Here is a 23,548-nt window from a genome sequence, read left to right on the forward strand (position 1 = left end):
CACCTATACAACATGGCAACCAGCACAATGTCCCCCATGCAATATGGCTGACTTGGAAGTCACCTATACAACATGGCAACCAGCACAATGTCCCCCATGCAATATGGCTGACTTGGAAGTCACCTATAGAACATGGCCACCAGCACAATGTCCCCAATGCAACACGGCTGACTTGGAAGTCACCTAAACAAGACAACCAGTACAATGTCCCCCATGCAATATGGCTGACTTGGAAGTCACCTATACAACATGGCAACCAGCACAATGTCCCCCATGCAATATGGCTGACTTGGATGTCACCTATAGAACATGGCCACCAGCACAATGTCCCCCATGCAACACGGCTGACTTGGAAGTCACCTATACAATACAACCAGCACAATGTCCCCCATGCAATATGGCTGACTTGGAAGTCACCTATACAATACAACCAGCACAATGTCCCCCATGCAATATGGCTGACTTGGAAGTCACCTATACAACACAACCAGCACAATGTCCCCCATGCAATATGGCTGACTTGGAAGTCACCTATACAATACAACCAGCACAATGTCACCCAAGCAATATGGCTGACTTGGAAGTCACCTATAGAACATGGCCACCAGCACAATGTCCCCCATGCAATATGGCTGACTTGGAAGTCACCTATACAACATGGCAACCAGCACAATGTCCCCCATGCAATATGGCTGACTTGGAAGTCACCTATACAACATGGAAACCAGCACAATGTCCCCCATGCAATATGGCTGACTTGGAAGTCACCTATAGAACATGGCCACCAGCACAATGTCCCCAATGCAACACGGCTGACTTGGAAGTCACCTATACAAGACAACCAGTACAATGTCCCCCATGCAATATGTCTGACTTGGAAGTCACCTATACAACATGGCAACCAGCACAATGTCCCCCATGCAATATGGCTGACTTGGATGTCACCTATAGAACATGGCCACCAGCACAATGTCCCCCATGCAACACGGCTGACTTGGAAGTCACCTATACAATACAACCAGCACAATGTCCCCCATGCAATATGGCTGACTTGGAAGTCACCTATACAATACAACCAGCACAATGTCCCCCATGCAATATGGCTGACTTGGAAGTCACCTATACAACACAACCAGCACAATGTCCCCCATGCAATATGGCTGACTTGGAAGTCACCTATACAATACAACCAGCACAATGTCCCCCATGCAATATGGCTGAATTGGAAGTCACCTATACAAGACAACCAGCACAATGTCCCCCATGCAATATGGCTGACTTGGAAGTCACCTATACAACACAACCAGCACAATGTCCCCCAAGCAATATGGCTGACTTGGAAGTCACCTATAGAACATGGCAACCAGCACAATGTCCCCCAAGCAATATGGCTGACTTGGACGTCACCTATACAAGACAACCAGCACAATGTCCCCCATGCAATATGGCTGACTTGGAAGTCACCTATAGGACATGGCAACCAGCACAATGTCCCCCATGCAATATGGCTGACTTGGAAGTCACCTATACAATACAACCAGCACAATGTCCCCCATGCAATATGGCTGACTTGGAAGTCACCTATACAACACAACCAGCACAATGTCCCCCATTCAATATGGCTGACTTGGAAATCACCTAAACAACACAACCAGCACAATGTCCCCCATGCAATATGGCTGACTTGGAAGTCACCTATACAACATGGCAACCAGCACAATGTCCCCCATGCAATATGGCTGACTTGGAAGTCACCTATACAACATGGCAACCAGCACAATGTCCCCCAAGCAATATGGCTGACTTGGAAGTCACCTATAGAACATGGCCACCAGCACAATGTCCCCCATGCAATATGGCTGACTTGGAAGTCACCTATACAAGACAACCAGCACAATGTCCCCCATGCAATATGGCTGACTTGGAAGTCACCTATAGAACATGGCCACCAGCACAATGTCCCCCATGCAATATGGCTGACTTGGAAGTCACCTATAGAACATGGCCACCAGCACAATGTCCCCCATGCAATATGGCTGACTTGGAAGTCACCTATACAACACAACCAGCACAATGTCCCCCATGCAATATGGCTGACTTGGAAGTCACCTATACAACACAACCAGCACAATGTCCCCCATGCAATATGGCTGACTTGGAAGTCACCTATAGAACATGGTAACCAGCACAATGTCCCCCAAGCAATATGGCTGACTTGGAAGTCACCTATACAAGACAACCAGCACAATGTCCCCCATGCAATATGGCTGACTTGGAAGTCACCTATAGGACATGGCAACCAGCACAATGTCCCCCATGCAATATGGCTGACTTGGAAGTCACCTATACAATACAACCAGCACAATGTCCCCCATGCAATATGGCTGACTTGGAAGTCACCTATACAATACAACCAGCACAATGTCCCCCATGCAATATGGCTGACTTGGAAGTCACCTATAAAACACAACCAGCACAATGTCCCCCAAGCAATATGGCTGACTTGGAAGTCACCTATAGAACATGGCAACCAGCACAATGTCCCCCAAGCAATATGGCTGACTTGGAAGTCACCTATACAACACAACCAGCACAATGTCCCCCATGCAATATGGCTGACTTGGAAGTCACCTATACAATACAACCAGCACAATGTCACCCAAGCAATATGGCTGACTTGGAAGTCACCTATAGAACATGGCCACCAGCACAATGTCCCCCATGCAATATGGCTGACTTGGAAGTCACCTATACAACATGGCAACCAGCACAATGTCCCCCATGCAATATGGCTGACTTGGAAGTCACCTATACAACATGGCAACCAGCACAATGTCCCCCATGCAATATGGCTGACTTGGAAGTCACCTATAGAACATGGCCACCAGCACAATGTCCCCAATGCAACACGGCTGACTTGGAAGTCACCTATACAAGACAACCAGTACAATGTCCCCCATGCAATATGTCTGACTTGGAAGTCACCTATACAACATGGCAACCAGCACAATGTCCCCCATGCAATATGGCTGACTTGGATGTCACCTATAGAACATGGCCACCAGCACAATGTCCCCCATGCAACACGGCTGACTTGGAAGTCACCTATACAATACAACCAGCACAATGTCCCCCATGCAATATGGCTGACTTGGAAGTCACCTATACAATACAACCAGCACAATGTCCCCCATGCAATATGGCTGACTTGGAAGTCACCTATACAACACAACCAGCACAATGTCCCCCATGCAATATGGCTGACTTGGAAGTCACCTATACAATACAACCAGCACAATGTCCCCCATGCAATATGGCTGAATTGGAAGTCACCTATACAAGACAACCAGCACAATGTCCCCCATGCAATATGGCTGACTTGGAAGTCACCTATACAACACAACCAGCACAATGTCCCCCAAGCAATATGGCTGACTTGGAAGTCACCTATAGAACATGGCAACCAGCACAATGTCCCCCAAGCAATATGGCTGACTTGGACGTCACCTATACAAGACAACCAGCACAATGTCCCCCATGCAATATGGCTGACTTGGAAGTCACCTATAGGACATGGCAACCAGCACAATGTCCCCCATGCAATATGGCTGACTTGGAAGTCACCTATAGAACATGGCAACCAGCACAATGTCCCCCAAGCAATATGGCTGACTTGGAAGTCACCTATACAAGACAACCAGCACAATGTCCCCCATGCAATATGGCTGACTTGGAAGTCACCTATAGGACATGGCAACCAGCACAATGTCCCCCATGCAATATGGCTGACTTGGAAGTCACCTATACAATACAACCAGCACAATGTCCCCCATGCAATATGGCTGACTTGGAAGTCACCTATACAATACAACCAGCACAATGTCCCCCATGCAATATGGCTGACTTGGAAGTCACCTATAAAACACAACCAGCACAATGTCCCCCAAGCAATATGGCTGACTTGGAAGTCACCTATAGAACATGGCAACCAGCACAATGTCCCCCAAGCAATATGGCTGACTTGGACGTCACCTATACAAGACAACCAGCACAATGTCCCCCATGCAATATGGCTGACTTGGAAGTCACCTATAGGACATGGCAACCAGCACAATGTCCCCCATGCAATATGGCTGACTTGGAAGTCACCTATACAATACAACCAGCACAATGTCCCCCATGCAATATGGCTGACTTGGAAGTCACCTATACAATACAACCAGCACAATGTCCCCCATGCAATATGGCTGACTTGGAAGTCACCTATACGACATGGCAACCAGCACAATGTCCCCCATGCAATATGGCTGACTTGGAAGTCACCTATAGAACATGGCCACCAGCACAATGTCCCCAATGCAACACGGCTGACTTGGAAGTCACCTATACAAGACAACCAGTACAATGTCCCCCATGCAATATGGCTGACTTGGAAGTCACCTATACAACATGGCAACCAGCACAATGTCGCCCATGCAATATGGCTGACTTGGATGTCACCTATAGAACATGGCCACCAGCACAATGTCCCCCATGCAACACGGCTGACTTGGAAGTCACCTATACAATACAACCAGCACAATGTCCCCCATGCAATATGGCTGACTTGGAAGTCACCTATACAATACAACCAGCACAATGTCCACCATGCAATATGGCTGACTTGGAAGTCACCTATACAACACAACCAGCACAATGTCCCCCATGCAATATGGCTGACTTGGAAATCACCTATACAACACAACCAGCACAATGTCCCCCATGCAATATGGCTGACTTGGAAGTCACCTATACAACATGGCAACCAGCACAATGTCCCCCATGCAATATGGCTGACTTGGAAGTCACCTATACAACATGGCAACCAGCACAATGTCCCCCAAGCAATATGGCTGACTTGGAAGGCACCTATAGAACATGGCCACCAGCACAATGTCCCCCATGCAATATGGCTGACTTGGAAGTCACCTATACAAGACAACCAGCACAATGTCCCCCATGCAATATGGCTGACTTGGAAGTCACCTATAGAACATGGCCACCAGCACAATGTCCCCCATGCAATATGGCTGACTTGGAAGTCACCTATACAACACAACCAACACAATGTCCCCCATGCAATATGGCTGACTTGGAAGTCACCTATAGAACATGGCAACCAGCACAATGTCCCCCAAGCAATATGGCTGACTTGGAAGTCACCTATACAAGACAACCAGCACAATGTCCCCCATGCAATATGGCTGACTTGGAAGTCACCTATAGGACATGGCAACCAGCACAATGTCCCCCATGCAATATGGCTGACTTGGAAGTCACCTATACAATACAACCAGCACAATGTCCCCCATGCAATATGGCTGACTTGGAAGTCACCTATACAACACAACCAGCACAATGTCCCCCATGCAATATGGCTGACTTGGAAGTCACCTATACAACATGGCAACCAGCACAATGTCCCCCATGCAATATGGCTGACTTGGAAGTCACCTATACAACATGGCAACCAGCACAATGTCCCCCATGCAATATGGCTGACTTGGAAGCCACCTATAGAACATGGCCACCAGCACAATGTCCCCAATGCAACACGGCTGACTTGGAAGTCACCTATACAAGACAACCAGCACAATGTCCCCCATGCAATATGGCTGACTTGGAAGTCACGTATACAACATGGCAACCAGCACAATGTCCCCCATGCAATATGGCTGACTTGGATGTCACCTATAGAACATGGCCACCAGCACAATGTCCCCCATGCAACATGGCTGACTTGGAAGTCACCTATACAATACAACCAGCACAATGTCCCCCATGCAATATGGCTGACTTGGAAGTCACCTATACAATACAACCAGCACAATGTCCCCCATGCAATATGGCTGACTTGGAAGTCAGCTATACAACACAACCAGCACAATGTCCCCCATGCAATATGGCTGAATTGGAAGTCACCTATACAAGACAACCAGCACAATGTCCCCCATGCAATATGGCTGACTTGGAAGTCACCTATACAACACAACCAGCACAATGTCCCCCATGCAATATGGCTGACTTGGAAGTCACCTATAGGACATGGCAACCAGCACAATGTCCCCCATGCAATATGGCTGACTTGGAAGTCACCTATACAATACAACCAGCACAATGTCCCCCATGCAATATGGCTGACTTGGAAGTCACCTATACAACACAACCAGCACAATGTCCCCCATGCAATATGGCTGACTTGGAAATCACCTATACAACACAACCAGCACAATGTCCCCCATGCAATATGGCTGACTTGGAAGTCACCGACACAACATGGCAACCAGCACAATGTCCCCCATGCAATATGGCTGACTTGGAAGTCACCTATACAACATGGCAACCAGCACAATGTCCCCCAAGCAATATGGCTGACTTGGAAGTCACCTATAGAACATGGCCACCAGCACAATGTCCCCCATGCAATATGGCTGACTTGGAAGTCACCTATACAAGACAACCAGCACAATGTCCCCCATGCAATATGGCTGACTTGGAAGTCACCTATAGAACATGGCCACCAGCACAATGTCCCCCATGCAATATGGCTGACTTGGAAGTCACCTATAGAACATGGCCACCAGCACAATGTCCCCCATGCAATATGGCTGACTTGGAAGTCACCTATACAACACAACCACCACAATGTCCCCCATGCAATATGGCTGACTTAGAAGTCACCTATAGAACATGGCAACCAGCACAATGTCCCCCAAGCAATATGGCTGACTTGGAAGTCACCTATACAAGACAACCAGCACAATGTCCCCCATGCAATATGGCTGACTTGGAAGTCACCTATAGGACATGGCAACCAGCACAATGTCCCCCATGCAATATGGCTGACTTGGAAGTCACCTATACAATACAACCAGCACAATGTCCCCCATGCAATATGGCTGACTTGGAAGTCACCTATACAATACAACCAGCACAATGTCCCCCATGCAATATGGCTGACTTGGAAGTCACCTATACAATACAACCAGCACAATGTCCCCCATGCAATATGGCTGACTTGGAAGTCACCTATACAACACAACCAGCACAATGTCCCCCATGCAATATGGCTGACTTGGAAGTCACCTATACAACATGGCAACCAGCACAATGTCCCCCATGCAATATGGCTGACTTGGAAGTCACCTATACAACATGGCAACCAGCACAATGTCCCCCATGCAATATGGCTGACTTGGAAGTCACCTATAGAACATGGCCACCAGCACAATGTCCCCAATGCAACACGGCTGACTTGGAAGTCACCTATACAAGACAACCAGTACAATGTCCCCCATGCAATATGGCTGACTTGGAAGTCACCTATACAACATGGCAACCAGCACAATGTCCCCTATGCAATATGGCTGACTTGGATGTCACCTATAGAACATGGCCACCAGCACAATGTCCCCCATGCAACACGGCTGACTTGGAAGTCACCTATACAATACAACCAGCACAATGTCCCCCATGCAATATGGCTGACTTGGAAGTCACCTATACAATACAACCAGCACAATGTCCCCCATGCAATATGGCTGACTTGGAAGTCACCTATACAACACAACCAGCACAATGTCCCCCATGCAATATGGCTGACTTGGAAGTCACCTATAGGACATGGCAACCAGCACAATGTCCCCCATGCAATATGGCTGACTTGGAAGTCACCTATACAATACAACCAGCACAATGTCCCCCATGCAATATGGCTGACTTGGAAGTCACCTATACAACACAACCAGCACAATGTCCCCCATGCAATATGGCTGACTTGGAAATCACCTATACAACACAACCAGCACAATGTCCCCCATGCAATATGGCTGACTTGGAAGTAACCGACACAACATGGCAACCAGCACAATGTCCCCCATGCAATATGGCTGACTTGGAAGTCACCTATACAACATGGCAACCAGCACAATGTCCCCCAAGCAATATGGCTGACTTGGAAGTCACCTATAGAACATGGCCACCAGCACAATGTCCCCCATGCAATATGGCTGACTTGGAAGTCACCTATACAAGACAACCAGCACAATGTCCCCCATGCAATATGGCTGACTTGGAAGTCACCTATAGAACATGGCCACCAGCACAATGTCCCCCATGCAATATGGCTGACTTGGAAGTCACCTATAGAACATGGCCACCAGCACAATGTCCCCCATGCAATATGGCTGACTTGGAAGTCACCTATACAACACAACCAACACAATGTCCCCCATGCAATATGGCTGACTTAGAAGTCACCTATAGAACATGGCAACCAGCACAATGTCCCCCAAGCAATATGGCTGACTTGGAAGTCACCTATACAAGACAACCAGCACAATGTCCCCCATGCAATATGGCTGACTTGGAAGTCACCTATAGGACATGGCAACCAGCACAATGTCCCCCATGCAATATGGCTGACTTGGAAGTCACCTATACAATACAACCAGCACAATGTCCCCCATGCAATATGGCTGACTTGGAAGTCACCTATACAATACAACCAGCACAATGTCCCCCATGCAATATGGCTGACTTGGAAGTCACCTATACAATACAACCAGCACAATGTCCCCCATGCAATATGGCTGACTTGGAAGTCACCTATACAACACAACCAGCACAATGTCCCCCATGCAATATGGCTGACTTGGAAGTCACCTATACAACATGGCAACCAGCACAATGTCCCCCATGCAATATGGCTGACTTGGAAGTCACCTATACAACATGGCAACCAGCACAATGTCCCCCATGCAATATGGCTGACTTGGAAGTCACCTATAGAACATGGCCACCAGCACAATGTCCCCAATGCAACACGGCTGACTTGGAAGTCACCTATACAAGACAACCAGTACAATGTCCCCCATGCAATATGGCTGACTTGGAAGTCACCTATACAACATGGCAACCAGCACAATGTCCCCTATGCAATATGGCTGACTTGGATGTCACCTATAGAACATGGCCACCAGCACAATGTCCCCCATGCAACACGGCTGACTTGGAAGTCACCTATACAATACAACCAGCACAATGTCCCCCATGCAATATGGCTGACTTGGAAGTCACCTATACAATACAACCAGCACAATGTCCCCCATGCAATATGGCTGACTTGGAAGTCACCTATACAACACAACCAGCACAATGTCCCCCATGCAATATGGCTGACTTGGAAGTCACCTATACAACACAACCAGCACAATGTCCCCCATGTAATATGGCTGACTTGGAAGTCACCTATACAACACAACCAGCACAATGTCCCCCAAGCAATATGGCTCACTTGGAAGTCACCTATACAACATGGCAACCAGCACAATGTCCCCCATGCAATATGGCTGACTTGGAAGTCACCTATACAACATGGCAACCAGCACAATGTCCCCCAAGCAATATGGCTAACTTGGAAGTCACCTATACAACATGGTAACCAGCACAATGTCCCCCATGCAATATGGCTGACTTGGAAGTCACCTATAGAACATGGCCACCAGCCCAATGTCCCCCATGCAATATGGCTGACTTGGAAGTCACCTATACAACATGGCAACCAGCACAATGTCCCCCAAGGAATATGGCTGACTTGGAAGTCACCTATAGAACATGGCAACCAGCACAATGTCCCCCAAGCAATATGGCTGACTTGGAAGTCACCTATACAAGACAACCAGCACAATGTCCCCCATGCAATATGGCTGACTTGGAAGTCACCTATAGGACATGGCAACCAGCACAATGTCCCCCATGCAATATGGCTGACTTTGAAGTCACCTATACAATACAACCAGCACAATGTCCCCCATGCAATATGGCTAACTTGGAAGTCACCTATAGAACATGGCCACCAGCACAATGTCCCCCATGCAATATGGCTGACTTGGAAGTCACCTATAGAACATGGCAACCAGCACAATGACCCCCATGCAATATGGCTGACTTGGAAGTCACCTATACAATACAACCAGCACAATGTCCCCCATGCAATATGGCTGACTTGGAAGTCACCTATACAATACAACCAGCACAATGTCCCCCATGCAATATGGCTGACTTGGAAGTCACCTATACAACACAACCAGCACAATGTCCCCCATGCAATATGGCTGACTTGGAAGTCACCTATACAATACAACCAGCACAATGTCCCCCAAGCAATATGGCTGACTTGGAAGTCACCTATAGAACATGGCCACCAGCACAATGTCCCCCATGCAATATGGCTGAATTGGAAGTCACCTATACAAGACAACCAGCACAATGTCCCCCATGCAATATGGCTGACTTGGAAGTCACCTATACAACACAACCAGCACAATGTCCCCCAAGCAAAATGGCTGACTTGGAAGTCACCTATAGAACATGGCAACCAGCACAATGTCCCCCAAGCAATATGGCTGACTTGGACGTCACCTATAAAAGACAACCAGCACAATGTCCCCCATGCAATATGGCTGACTTGGAAGTCACCTATAGGACATGGCAACCAGCACAATGTCCCCCATGCAATATGGCTGACTTGAAAGTCACCAATACAACACAACCAGCATAATGTCCCCCATGCAATATGGCTGACTTGGAAGTCACCTATACAACATGGCAACCAGCACAATGTCCCCCATGCAATATGGCTGACTTGGAAGTCACCTATAGAACATGGCCACCAGCACAATGTCCCCCATGCAATATGGCTGACTTGGAAGTCACCTATAGAACATGGCCACCAGCACAATGTCCCCCATGCAATATGGCTGACTTGGAAGTCACCTATACAACACAACCAACACAATTTCCCCCATGCAATATGGCTGACTTAGAAGTCACCTATAGAACATGGCAACCAGCACAATGTCCCCCAAGCAATATGGCTGACTTGGAAGTCACCTATACAAGACAACCAGCACAATGTCCCCCATGCAATATGGCTGACTTGGAAGTCACCTATAGGACATGGCAACCAGCACAATGTCCCCCATGCAATATGGCTGACTTGGAAGTCACCTATACAATACAACCAGCACAATGTCCCCCATGCAATATGGCTGACTTGGAAGTCACCTATACAATACAACCAGCACAATGTCCCCCATGCAATATGGCTGACTTGGAAGTCACCGACACAACATGGCAACCAGCACAATGTCCCCCATGCAATATGGCTGACTTGGAAGTCACCTATACAACATGGCAACCAGCACAATGTCCCCCAAGCAATATGGCTGACTTGGAAGTCACCTATAGAACATGGCCACCAGCACAATGTCCCCCATGCAATATGGCTGACTTGGAAGTCACCTATACAAGACAACCAGCACAATGTCCCCCATGCAATATGGCTGACTTGGAAGTCACCTATAGAACATGGCCACCAGCACAATGTCCCCCATGCAATATGGCTGACTTGGAAGTCACCTATAGAACATGGCCACCAGCACAATGTCCCCCATGCAATATGGCTGACTTGGAAGTCACCTATACAACACAACCAACACAATGTCCCCCATGCAATATGGCTGACTTAGAAGTCACCTATAGAACATGGCAACCAGCACAATGTCCCCCAAGCAATATGGCTGACTTGGAAGTCACCTATACAAGACAACTAGCACAATGTCCCCCATGCAATATGGCTGACTTGGAAGTCACCTATAGGACATGGCAACCAGCACAATGTCCCCCATGCAATATGGCTGACTTGGAAGTCACCTATACAATACAACCAGCACAATGTCCCCCATGCAATATGGCTGACTTGGAAGTCACCTATACAATACAACCAGCACAATGTCCCCCATGCAATATGGCTGACTTGGAAGTCACCTATACAATACAACCAGCACAATGTCCCCCATGCAATATGGCTGACTTGGAAGTCACCTATACAACACAACCAGCACAATGTCCCCCATGCAATATGGCTGACTTGGAAGTCACCTATACAACATGGCAACCAGCACAATGTCCCCCATGCAATATGGCTGACTTGGAAGTCACCTATACAACATGGCAACCAGCACAATGTCCCCCATGCAATATGGCTGACTTGGAAGTCACCTATAGAACATGGCCACCAGCACAATGTCCCCAATGCAACACGGCTGACTTGGAAGTCACCTATACAAGACAACCAGTACAATGTCCCCCATGCAATATGGCTGACTTGGAAGTCACCTATACAACATGGCAACCAGCACAATGTCCCCTATGCAATATGGCTGACTTGGATGTCACCTATAGAACATGGCCACCAGCACAATGTCCCCCATGCAACACGGCTGACTTGGAAGTCACCTATACAATACAACCAGCACAATGTCCCCCATGCAATATGGCTGACTTGGAAGTCACCTATACAATACAACCAGCACAATGTCCCCCATGCAATATGGCTGACTTGGAAGTCACCTATACAACACAACCAGCACAATGTCCCCCATGCAATATGGCTGACTTGGAAGTCACCTATAGGACATGGCAACCAGCACAATGTCCCCCATGCAATATGGCTGACTTGGAAGTCACCTATACAATACAACCAGCACAATGTCCCCCATGCAATATGGCTGACTTGGAAGTCACCTATACAACACAACCAGCACAATGTCCCCCATGCAATATGGCTGACTTGGAAATCACCTATACAACACAACCAGCACAATGTCCCCCATGCAATATGGCTGACTTGGAAGTCACCGACACAACATGGCAACCAGCACAATGTCCCCCATGCAATATGGCTGACTTGGAAGTCACCTATACAACATGGCAACCAGCACAATGTCCCCCAAGCAATATGGCTGACTTGGAAGTCACCTATAGAACATGGCCACCAGCACAATGTCCCCCATGCAATATGGCTGACTTGGAAGTCACCTATACAAGACAACCAGCACAATGTCCCCCATGCAATATGGCTGACTTGGAAGTCACCTATAGAACATGGCCACCAGCACAATGTCCCCCATGCAATATGGCTGACTTGGAAGTCACCTATAGAACATGGCCACCAGCACAATGTCCCCCATGCAATATGGCTGACTTGGAAGTCACCTATACAACACAACCAACACAATGTCCCCCATGCAATATGGCTGACTTAGAAGTCACCTATAGAACATGGCAACCAGCACAATGTCCCCCAAGCAATATGGCTGACTTGGAAGTCACCTATACAAGACAACCAGTACAATGTCCCCCATGCAATATGGCTGACTTGGAAGTCACCTATAGGACATGGCAACCAGCACAATGTCCCCCATGCAATATGGCTGACTTGGAAGTCACCTATACAATACAACCAGCACAATGTCCCCCATGCAATATGGCTGACTTGGAAGTCACCTATACAATACAACCAGCACAATGTCCCCCATGCAATATGGCTGACTTGGAAGTCACCTATACAATACAACCAGCACAATGTCCCCCATGCAATATGGCTGACTTGGAAGTCACCTATACAACACAACCAGCACAATGTCCCCCATGCAATATGGCTGACTTGGAAGTCACCTATACAACATGGCAACCAGCACAATGTCCCCCATGCAATATGGCTGACTTGGAAGTCACCTATACAACATGGCAACCAGCACAATGTCCCCCATGCAATATGGCTGACTTGGAAGTCACCTATAGAACATGGCCACCAGCACAATGTCCCCAATGCAACACGGCTGACTTGGAAGTCACCTATACAAGACAACCAGTACAATGTCCCCCATGCAATATGGCTGACTTGGAAGTCACCTATACAACATGGCAACCAGCACAATGTCCCCTATGCAATATGGCTGACTTGGATGTCACCTATAGAACATGGCCACCAGCACAATGTCCCCCATGCAACACGGCTGACTTGGAAGTCACCTATACAATACAACCAGCACAATGTCCCCCATGCAATATGGCTGACTTGGAAGTCACCTATACAATACAACCAGCACAATGTCCCCCATGCAATATGGCTGACTTGGAAGTCACCTATACAACACAACCAGCACAATGTCCCCCATGCAATATGGCTGACTTGGAAGTCACCTATACAACACAACCAGCACAATGTCCCCCATGTAATATGGCTGACTTGGAAGTCACCTATACAACACAACCAGCACAATGTCCCCCAAGCAATATGGCTCACTTGGAAGTCACCTATACAACATGGCAACCAGCACAATGTCCCCCATGCAATATGGCTGACTTGGAAGTCACCTATACAACATGGCAACCAGCACAATGTCCCCCAAGCAATATGGCTAACTTGGAAGTCACCTATACAACATGGTAACCAGCACAATGTCCCCCATGCAATATGGCTGACTTGGAAGTCACCTATAGAACATGGCCACCAGCCCAATGTCCCCCATGCAATATGGCTGACTTGGAAGTCACCTATACAACATGGCAACCAGCACAATGTCCCCCAAGCAATATGGCTGACTTGGAAGTCACCTATAGAACATGGCCACCAGCACAATGTCCCCCATGCAATATGGCTGACTTGGAAGTCACCTATACAAGACAACCAGCACAATGTCCCCCATGCAATATGGCTGACTTGGAAGTCACCTATAGAACATGGCCACCAGCACAATGTCCCCCATGCAATATGGCTGACTTGGAAGTCACCTATAGAACATGGCCACCAGCACAATGTCCCCCATGCAATATGGCTGACTTGGAAGTCACCTATACAACACAACCAACACAATGTCCCCCATGCAATATGGCTGACTTAGAAGTCACCTATAGAACATGGCAACCAGCACAATGTCCCCCAAGCAATATGGCTGACTTGGAAGTCACCTATACAAGACAACCAGTACAATGTCCCCCATGCAATATGGCTGACTTGGAAGTCACCTATAGGACATGGCAACCAGCACAATGTCCCCCATGCAATATGGCTGACTTGGAAGTCACCTATACAATACAACCAGCACAATGTCCCCCATGCAATATGGCTGACTTGGAAGTCACCTATACAATACAACCAGCACAATGTCCCCCATGCAATATGGCTGACTTGGAAGTCACCTATACAATACAACCAGCACAATGTCCCCCATGCAATATGGCTGACTTGGAAGTCACCTATACAACACAACCAGCACAATGTCCCCCATGCAATATGGCTGACTTGGAAGTCACCTATACAACATGGCAACCAGCACAATGTCCCCCATGCAATATGGCTGACTTGGAAGTCACCTATACAACATGGCAACCAGCACAATGTCCCCCATGCAATATGGCTGACTTGGAAGTCACCTATAGAACATGGCCACCAGCACAATGTCCCCAATGCAACACGGCTGACTTGGAAGTCACCTATACAAGACAACCAGTACAATGTCCCCCATGCAATATGGCTGACTTGGAAGTCACCTATACAACATGGCAACCAGCACAATGTCCCCTATGCAATATGGCTGACTTGGATGTCACCTATAGAACATGGCCACCAGCACAATGTCCCCCATGCAACACGGCTGACTTGGAAGTCACCTATACAATACAACCAGCACAATGTCCCCCATGCAATATGGCTGACTTGGAAGTCACCTATACAATACAACCAGCACAATGTCCCCCATGCAATATGGCTGACTTGGAAGTCACCTATACAACACAACCAGCACAATGTCCCCCATGCAATATGGCTGACTTGGAAGTCACCTATACAACACAACCAGCACAATGTCCCCCATGTAATATGGCTGACTTGGAAGTCACCTATACAACACAACCAGCACAATGTCCCCCAAGCAATATGGCTCACTTGGAAGTCACCTATACAACATGGCAACCAGCACAATGTCCCCCATGCAATATGGCTGACTTGGAAGTCACCTATACAACATGGCAACCAGCACAATGTCCCCCAAGCAATATGGCTAACTTGGAAGTCACCTATACAACATGGTAACCAGCACAATGTCCCCCATGCAATATGGCTGACTTGGAAGTCACCTATAGAACATGGCCACCAGCCCAATGTCCCCCATGCAATATGGCTGACTTGGAAGTCACCTATACAACATGGCAACCAGCACAATGTCCCCCAAGGAATATGGCTGACTTGGAAGTCACCTATAGAACATGGCAACCAGCACAATGTCCCCCAAGCAATATGGCTGACTTGGAAGTCACCTATACAAGACAACCAGCACAATGTCCCCCATGCAATATGGCTGACTTGGAAGTCACCTATAGGACATGGCAACCAGCACAATGTCCCCCATGCAATATGGCTGACTTTGAAGTCACCTATACAATACAACCAGCACAATGTCCCCCATGCAATATGGCTAACTTGGAAGTCACCTATAGAACATGGCCACCAGCACAATGTCCCCCATGCAATATGGCTGACTTGGAAGTCACCTATAGAACATGGCAACCAGCACAATGACCCCCATGCAATATGGCTGACTTGGAAGTCACCTATACAATACAACCAGCACAATGTCCCCCATGCAATATGGCTGACTTGGAAGTCACCTATACAATACAACCAGCACAATGTCCCCCATGCAATATGGCTGACTTGGAAGTCACCTATACAACACAACCAGCACAATGTCCCCCATGCAATATGGCTGACTTGGAAGTCACCTATACAATACAACCAGCACAATGTCCCCCAAGCAATATGGCTGACTTGGAAGTCACCTATAGAACATGGCCACCAGCACAATGTCCCCCATGCAATATGGCTGAATTGGAAGTCACCTATACAAGACAACCAGCACAATGTCCCCCATGCAATATGGCTGACTTGGAAGTCACCTATACAACACAACCAGCACAATGTCCCCCAAGCAAAATGGCTGACTTGGAAGTCACCTATAGAACATGGCAACCAGCACAATGTCCCCCAAGCAATATGGCTGACTTGGACGTCACCTATACAAGACAACCAGCACAATGTCCCCCATGCAATATGGCTGACTTGGAAGTCACCTATAGGACATGGCAACCAGCACAATGTCCCCCATGCAATATGGCTGACTTGAAAGTCACCAATACAACACAACCAGCATAATGTCCCCCATGCAATATGGCTGACTTGGAAGTCACCTATACAACATGGCAACCAGCACAATGTCCCCCATGCAATATGGCTGCCTTGGAAGTCACCTATACAACATGGCAACCAGCACAAGGTCCCCCATGCAATATGGCTGACTTGGAAGTCACCTATAGAACATGGCCACCAGCACAATGTCCCCAATGCAACACGGCTGACTTGGAAGTCACCTATACAAGACAACCAGTACAATGTCCCCCATGCAATATGGCTGACTTGGAAGTCACCTATAGAACATGGCCACCAGCACAATGTCCCCCATGCAATATGGCTGACTTGGAAGTCACCTATAGAACATGGCCACCAGCACAATGTCCCCCATGCAATATGGCTGACTTGGAAGTCACCTATACAACACAACCAACACAATGTCCCCCATGCAATATGGCTGACTTAGAAGTCACCTATAGAACATGGCAACCAGCACAATGTCCCCCAAGCAATATGGCTGACTTGGAAGTCACCTATACAAGACAACCAGCACAATGTCCCCCATGCAATATGGCTGACTTGGAAGTCACCTATAGGACATGGCAACCAGCACAATGTCCCCCATGCAATATGGCTGACTTGGAAGTCACCTATACAATACAACCAGCACAATGTCCCCCATGCAATATGGCTGACTTGGAAGTCACCTATACAATACAACCAGCACAATGTCCCCCATGCAATATGGCTGACTTGGAAGTCACCTATACAACACAACCAGCACAATGTCCCCCATGCAATATGGCTGACTTGGAAATCACCTATACAACACAACCAGCACAATGTCCCCCATGCAATATGGCTGACTTGGAAGTCACCGACACAACATGGCAACCAGCACAATGTCCCCCATGCAATATGGCTGACTTGGAAGTCACCTATACAACATGGCAACCAGCACAATGTCCCCCAAGCAATATGGCTGACTTGGAAGTCACCTATAGAACATGGCCACCAGCACAATGTCCCCCATGCAATATGGCTGACTTGGAAGTCACCTATACAAGACAACCAGCACAATGTCCCCCATGCAATATGGCTGACTTGGAAGTCACCTATAGAACATGGCCACCAGCACAATGTCCCCCATGCAATATGGCTGACTTGGAAGTCACCTATAGAACATGGCCACCAGCACAATGTCCCCCATGCAATATGGCTGACTTGGAAGTCACCTATACAACACAACCAACACAATGTCCCCCATGCAATATGGCTGACTTAGAAGTCACCTATAGAACATGGCAACCAGCACAATGTCCCCCAAGCAATATGGCTGACTTGGAAGTCACCTATACAAGACAACCAGTACAATGTCCCCCATGCAATATGGCTGACTTGGAAGTCACCTATAGGACATGGCAACCAGCACAATGTCCCCCATGCAATATGGCTGACTTGGAAGTCACCTATACAATACAACCAGCACAATGTCCCCCATGCAATATGGCTGACTTGGAAGTCACCTATACAATACAACCAGCACAATGTCCCCCATGCAATATGGCTGACTTGGAAGTCACCTATACAATACAACCAGCACAATGTCCCCCATGCAATATGGCTGACTTGGAAGTCACCTATACAACACAACCAGCACAATGTCCCCCATGCAATATGGCTGACTTGGAAGTCACCTATACAACATGGCAACCAGCACAATGTCCCCCATGCAATATGGCTGACTTGGAAGTCACCTATACAACATGGCAACCAGCACAATGTCCCCCATGCAATATGGCTGACTTGGAAGTCACCTATAGAACATGGCCACCAGCACAATGTCCCCAATGCAACACGGCTGACTTGGAAGTCACCTATACAAGACAACCAGTACAATGTCCCCCATGCAATATGGCTGACTTGGAAGTCACCTATACAACATGGCAACCAGCACAATGTCCCCTATGCAATATGGCTGACTTGGATGTCACCTATAGAACATGGCCACCAGCACAATGTCCCCCATGCAACACGGCTGACTTGGAAGTCACCTATACAATACAACCAGCACAATGTCCCCCATGCAATATGGCTGACTTGGAAGTCACCTATACAATACAACCAGCACAATGTCCCCCATGCAATATGGCTGACTTGGAAGTCACCTATACAACACAACCAGCACAATGTCCCCCATGCAATATGGCTGACTTGGAAGTCACCTATACAACACAACCAGCACAATGTCCCCCATGTAATATGGCTGACTTGGAAGTCACCTATACAACACAACCAGCACAATGTCCCCCAAGCAATATGGCTCACTTGGAAGTCACCTATACAACATGGCAACCAGCACAATGTCCCCCATGCAATATGGCTGACTTGGAAGTCACCTATACAACATGGCAACCAGCACAATGTCCCCCAAGCAATATGGCTAACTTGGAAGTCACCTATACAACATGGTAACCAGCACAATGTCCCCCATGCAATATGGCTGACTTGGAAGTCACCTATAGAACATGGCCACCAGCCCAATGTCCCCCATGCAATATGGCTGACTTGGAAGTCACCTATACAACATGGCAACCAGCACAATGTCCCCCAAGGAATATGGCTGACTTGGAAGTCACCTATAGAACATGGCAACCAGCACAATGTCCCCCAAGCAATATGGCTGACTTGGAAGTCACCTATACAAGACAACCAGCACAATGTCCCCCATGCAATATGGCTGACTTGGAAGTCACCTATAGGACATGGCAACCAGCACAATGTCCCCCATGCAATATGGCTGACTTTGAAGTCACCTATACAATACAACCAGCACAATGTCCCCCATGCAATATGGCTAACTTGGAAGTCACCTATAGAACATGGCCACCAGCACAATGTCCCCCATGCAATATGGCTGACTTGGAAGTCACCTATAGAACATGGCAACCAGCACAATGACCCCCATGCAATATGGCTGACTTGGAAGTCACCTATACAATACAACCAGCACAATGTCCCCCATGCAATATGGCTGACTTGGAAGTCACCTATACAATACAACCAGCACAATGTCCCCCATGCAATATGGCTGACTTGGAAGTCACCTATACAACACAACCAGCACAATGTCCCCCATGCAATATGGCTGACTTGGAAGTCACCTATACAATACAACCAGCACAATGTCCCCCAAGCAATATGGCTGACTTGGAAGTCACCTATAGAACATGGCCACCAGCACAATGTCCCCCATGCAATATGGCTGAATTGGAAGTCACCTATACAAGACAACCAGCACAATGTCCCCCATGCAATATGGCTGACTTGGAAGTCACCTATACAACACAACCAGCACAATGTCCCCCAAGCAAAATGGCTGACTTGGAAGTCACCTATAGAACATGGCAACCAGCACAATGTCCCCCAAGCAATATGGCTGACTTGGACGTCACCTATACAAGACAACCAGCACAATGTCCCCCATGCAATATGGCTGACTTGGAAGTCACCTATAGGACATGGCAACCAGCACAATGTCCCCCATGCAATATGGCTGACTTGAAAGTCACCAATACAACACAACCAGCATAATGTCCCCCATGCAATATGGCTGACTTGGAAGTCACCTATACAACATGGCAACCAGCACAATGTCCCCCATGCAATATGGCTGCCTTGGAAGTCACCTATACAACATGGCAACCAGCACAAGGTCCCCCATGCAATATGGCTGACTTGGAAGTCACCTATAGAACATGGCCACCAGCACAATGTCCCCAATGCAACACGGCTGACTTGGAAGTCACCTATACAAGACAACCAGTACAATGTCCCCCATGCAATATGGCTGACTTGGAAGTCACCTATAGAACATGGCCACCAGCACAATGTCCCCCATGCAATATGGCTGACTTGGAAGTCACCTATAGAACATGGCCACCAGCACAATGTCCCCCATGCAATATGGCTGACTTGGAAGTCACCTATACAACACAACCAACACAATGTCCCCCATGCAATATGGCTGACTTAGAAGTCACCTATAGAACATGGCAACCAGCACAATGTCCCCCAAGCAATATGGCTGACTTGGAAGTCACCTATACAAGACAACCAGCACAATGTCCCCCATGCAATATGGCTGACTTGGAAGTCACCTATAGGACATGGCAACCAGCACAATGTCCCCCATGCAATATGGCTGACTTGGAAGTCACCTATACAATACAACCAGCACAATGTCCCCCATGCAATATGGCTGACTTGGAAGTCACCTATACAATACAACCAGCACAATGTCCCCCATGCAATATGGCTGACTTGGAAGTCACCTATACAATACAACCAGCACAATGTCCCCCATGCAATATGGCTGACTTGGAAGTCACCTATACAACACAACCAGCACAATGTCCCCCATGCAATATGGCTGACTTGGAAGTCACCTATACAACATGGCAACCAGCACAATGTCCCCCATGCAATATGGCTGACTTGGAAGTCACCTATACAACATGGCAACCAGCACAATGTCCCCCATGCAATATGGCTGACTTGGAAGTCACCTATAGAACATGGCCACCAGCACAATGTCCCCAATGCAACACGGCTGACTTGGAAGTCACCTATACAAGACAACCAGTACAATGTCCCCCATGCAATATGGCTGACTTGGAAGTCACCTATACAACATGGCAACCAGCACAATGTCCCCTATGCAATATGGCTGACTTGGATGTCACCTATAGAACATTGCCACCAGCACAATGTCCCCCATGCAACACGGCTGACTTGGAAGTCACCTATACAATACAACCAGCACAATGTCCCCCATGCAATATGGCTGACTTGGAAGTCACCTATACAATACAACCAGCACAATGTCCCCCATGCAATATGGCTGACTTGGAAGTCACCTATACAACACAACCAGCACAATGTCCCCCATGCAATATGGCTGACTTGGAAGTCACCTATACAACACAACCAGCACAATGTCCCCCATGTAATATGGCTGACTTGGAAGTCACCTATACAACACAACCAGCACAATGTCCCCCAAGCAATATGGCTCACTTGGAAGTCACCTATACAACATGGCAACCAGCACAATGTCCCCCATGCAATATGGCTGACTTGGAAGTCACCTATACAACATGGCAACCAGCACAATGTCCCCCAAGCAATATGGCTAACTTGGAAGTCACCTATACAACATGGTAACCAGCACAATGTCCCCCATGCAATATGGCTGACTTGGAAGTCACCTATAAAACATGGCCACCAGCCCAATGTCCCCCATGCAATATGGCTGACTTGGAAGTCACCTATACAACATGGCAACCAGCACAATGTCCCCCAAGCAATATGGCTGACTTGGAAGTCACCTATAGAACATGGCAACCAGCACAATGTCCCCCAAGCAATATGGCTGACTTGGAAGTCACCTATACAAGACAACCAGCACAATGTCCCCCATGCAATATGGCTGACTTGGAAGTCACCTATAGGACATGGCAACCAGCACAATGTCCCCCATGCAATATGGCTGACTTTGAAGTCACCTATACAATACAACCAGCACAATGTCCCCCATGCAATATGGCTAACTTGGAAGTCACCTATAGAACATGGCCACCAGCACAATGTCCCCCATGCAATATGGCTGACTTGGAAGTCACCTATAGAACATGGCAACCAGCACAATGACCCCCATGCAATATGGCTGACTTGAAAGTCACCTATACAATACAACCAGCACAATGTCCCCCATGCAATATGGCTGACTTGGAAGTCACCTATACAATACAACCAGCACAATGTCCCCCATGCAATATGGCTGACTTGGAAGTCACCTATACAACACAACCAGCACAATGTCCCCCATGCAATATGGCTGACTTGGAAGTCACCTATACAATACAACCAGCACAATGTCCCCCAAGCAATATGGCTGACTTGGAAGTCACCTATAGAACATGGCCACCAGCACAATGTCCCCCATGCAATATGGCTGAATTGGAAGTCACCTATACAAGACAACCAGCACAATGTCCCCCATGCAATATGGCTGACTTGGAAGTCACCTATACAACACAACCAGCACAATGTCCCCCAAGCAAAATGGCTGACTTGGAAGTCACCTATAGAACATGGCAACCAGCACAATGTCCCCCAAGCAATATGGCTGACTTGGACGTCACCTATACAAGACAACCAGCACAATGTCCCCCATGCAATATGGCTGACTTGGAAGTCACCTATAGGACATGGCAACCAGCACAATGTCCCCCATTCAATATGGCTGACTTGAAAGTCACCAATACAACACAACCAGCATAATGTCCCCCATGCAATATGGCTGACTTGGAAGTCACCTATACAACATGGCAACCAGCACAATGTCCCCCATGCAATATGGCTGCCTTGGAAGTCACCTATACAACATGGCAACCAGCACAAGGTCCCCCA

This window comes from Petromyzon marinus, unplaced genomic scaffold (assembly GCF_048934315.1).
Source record: "Petromyzon marinus isolate PM22_M1 ecotype Great Lakes invasive population unplaced genomic scaffold, UKy_Petmar_22M1.pri1.0 PM_G_Scaffold_1, whole genome shotgun sequence".
In the NCBI taxonomy this organism is placed as follows: Eukaryota; Metazoa; Chordata; class Hyperoartia; order Petromyzontiformes; family Petromyzontidae; genus Petromyzon; species Petromyzon marinus.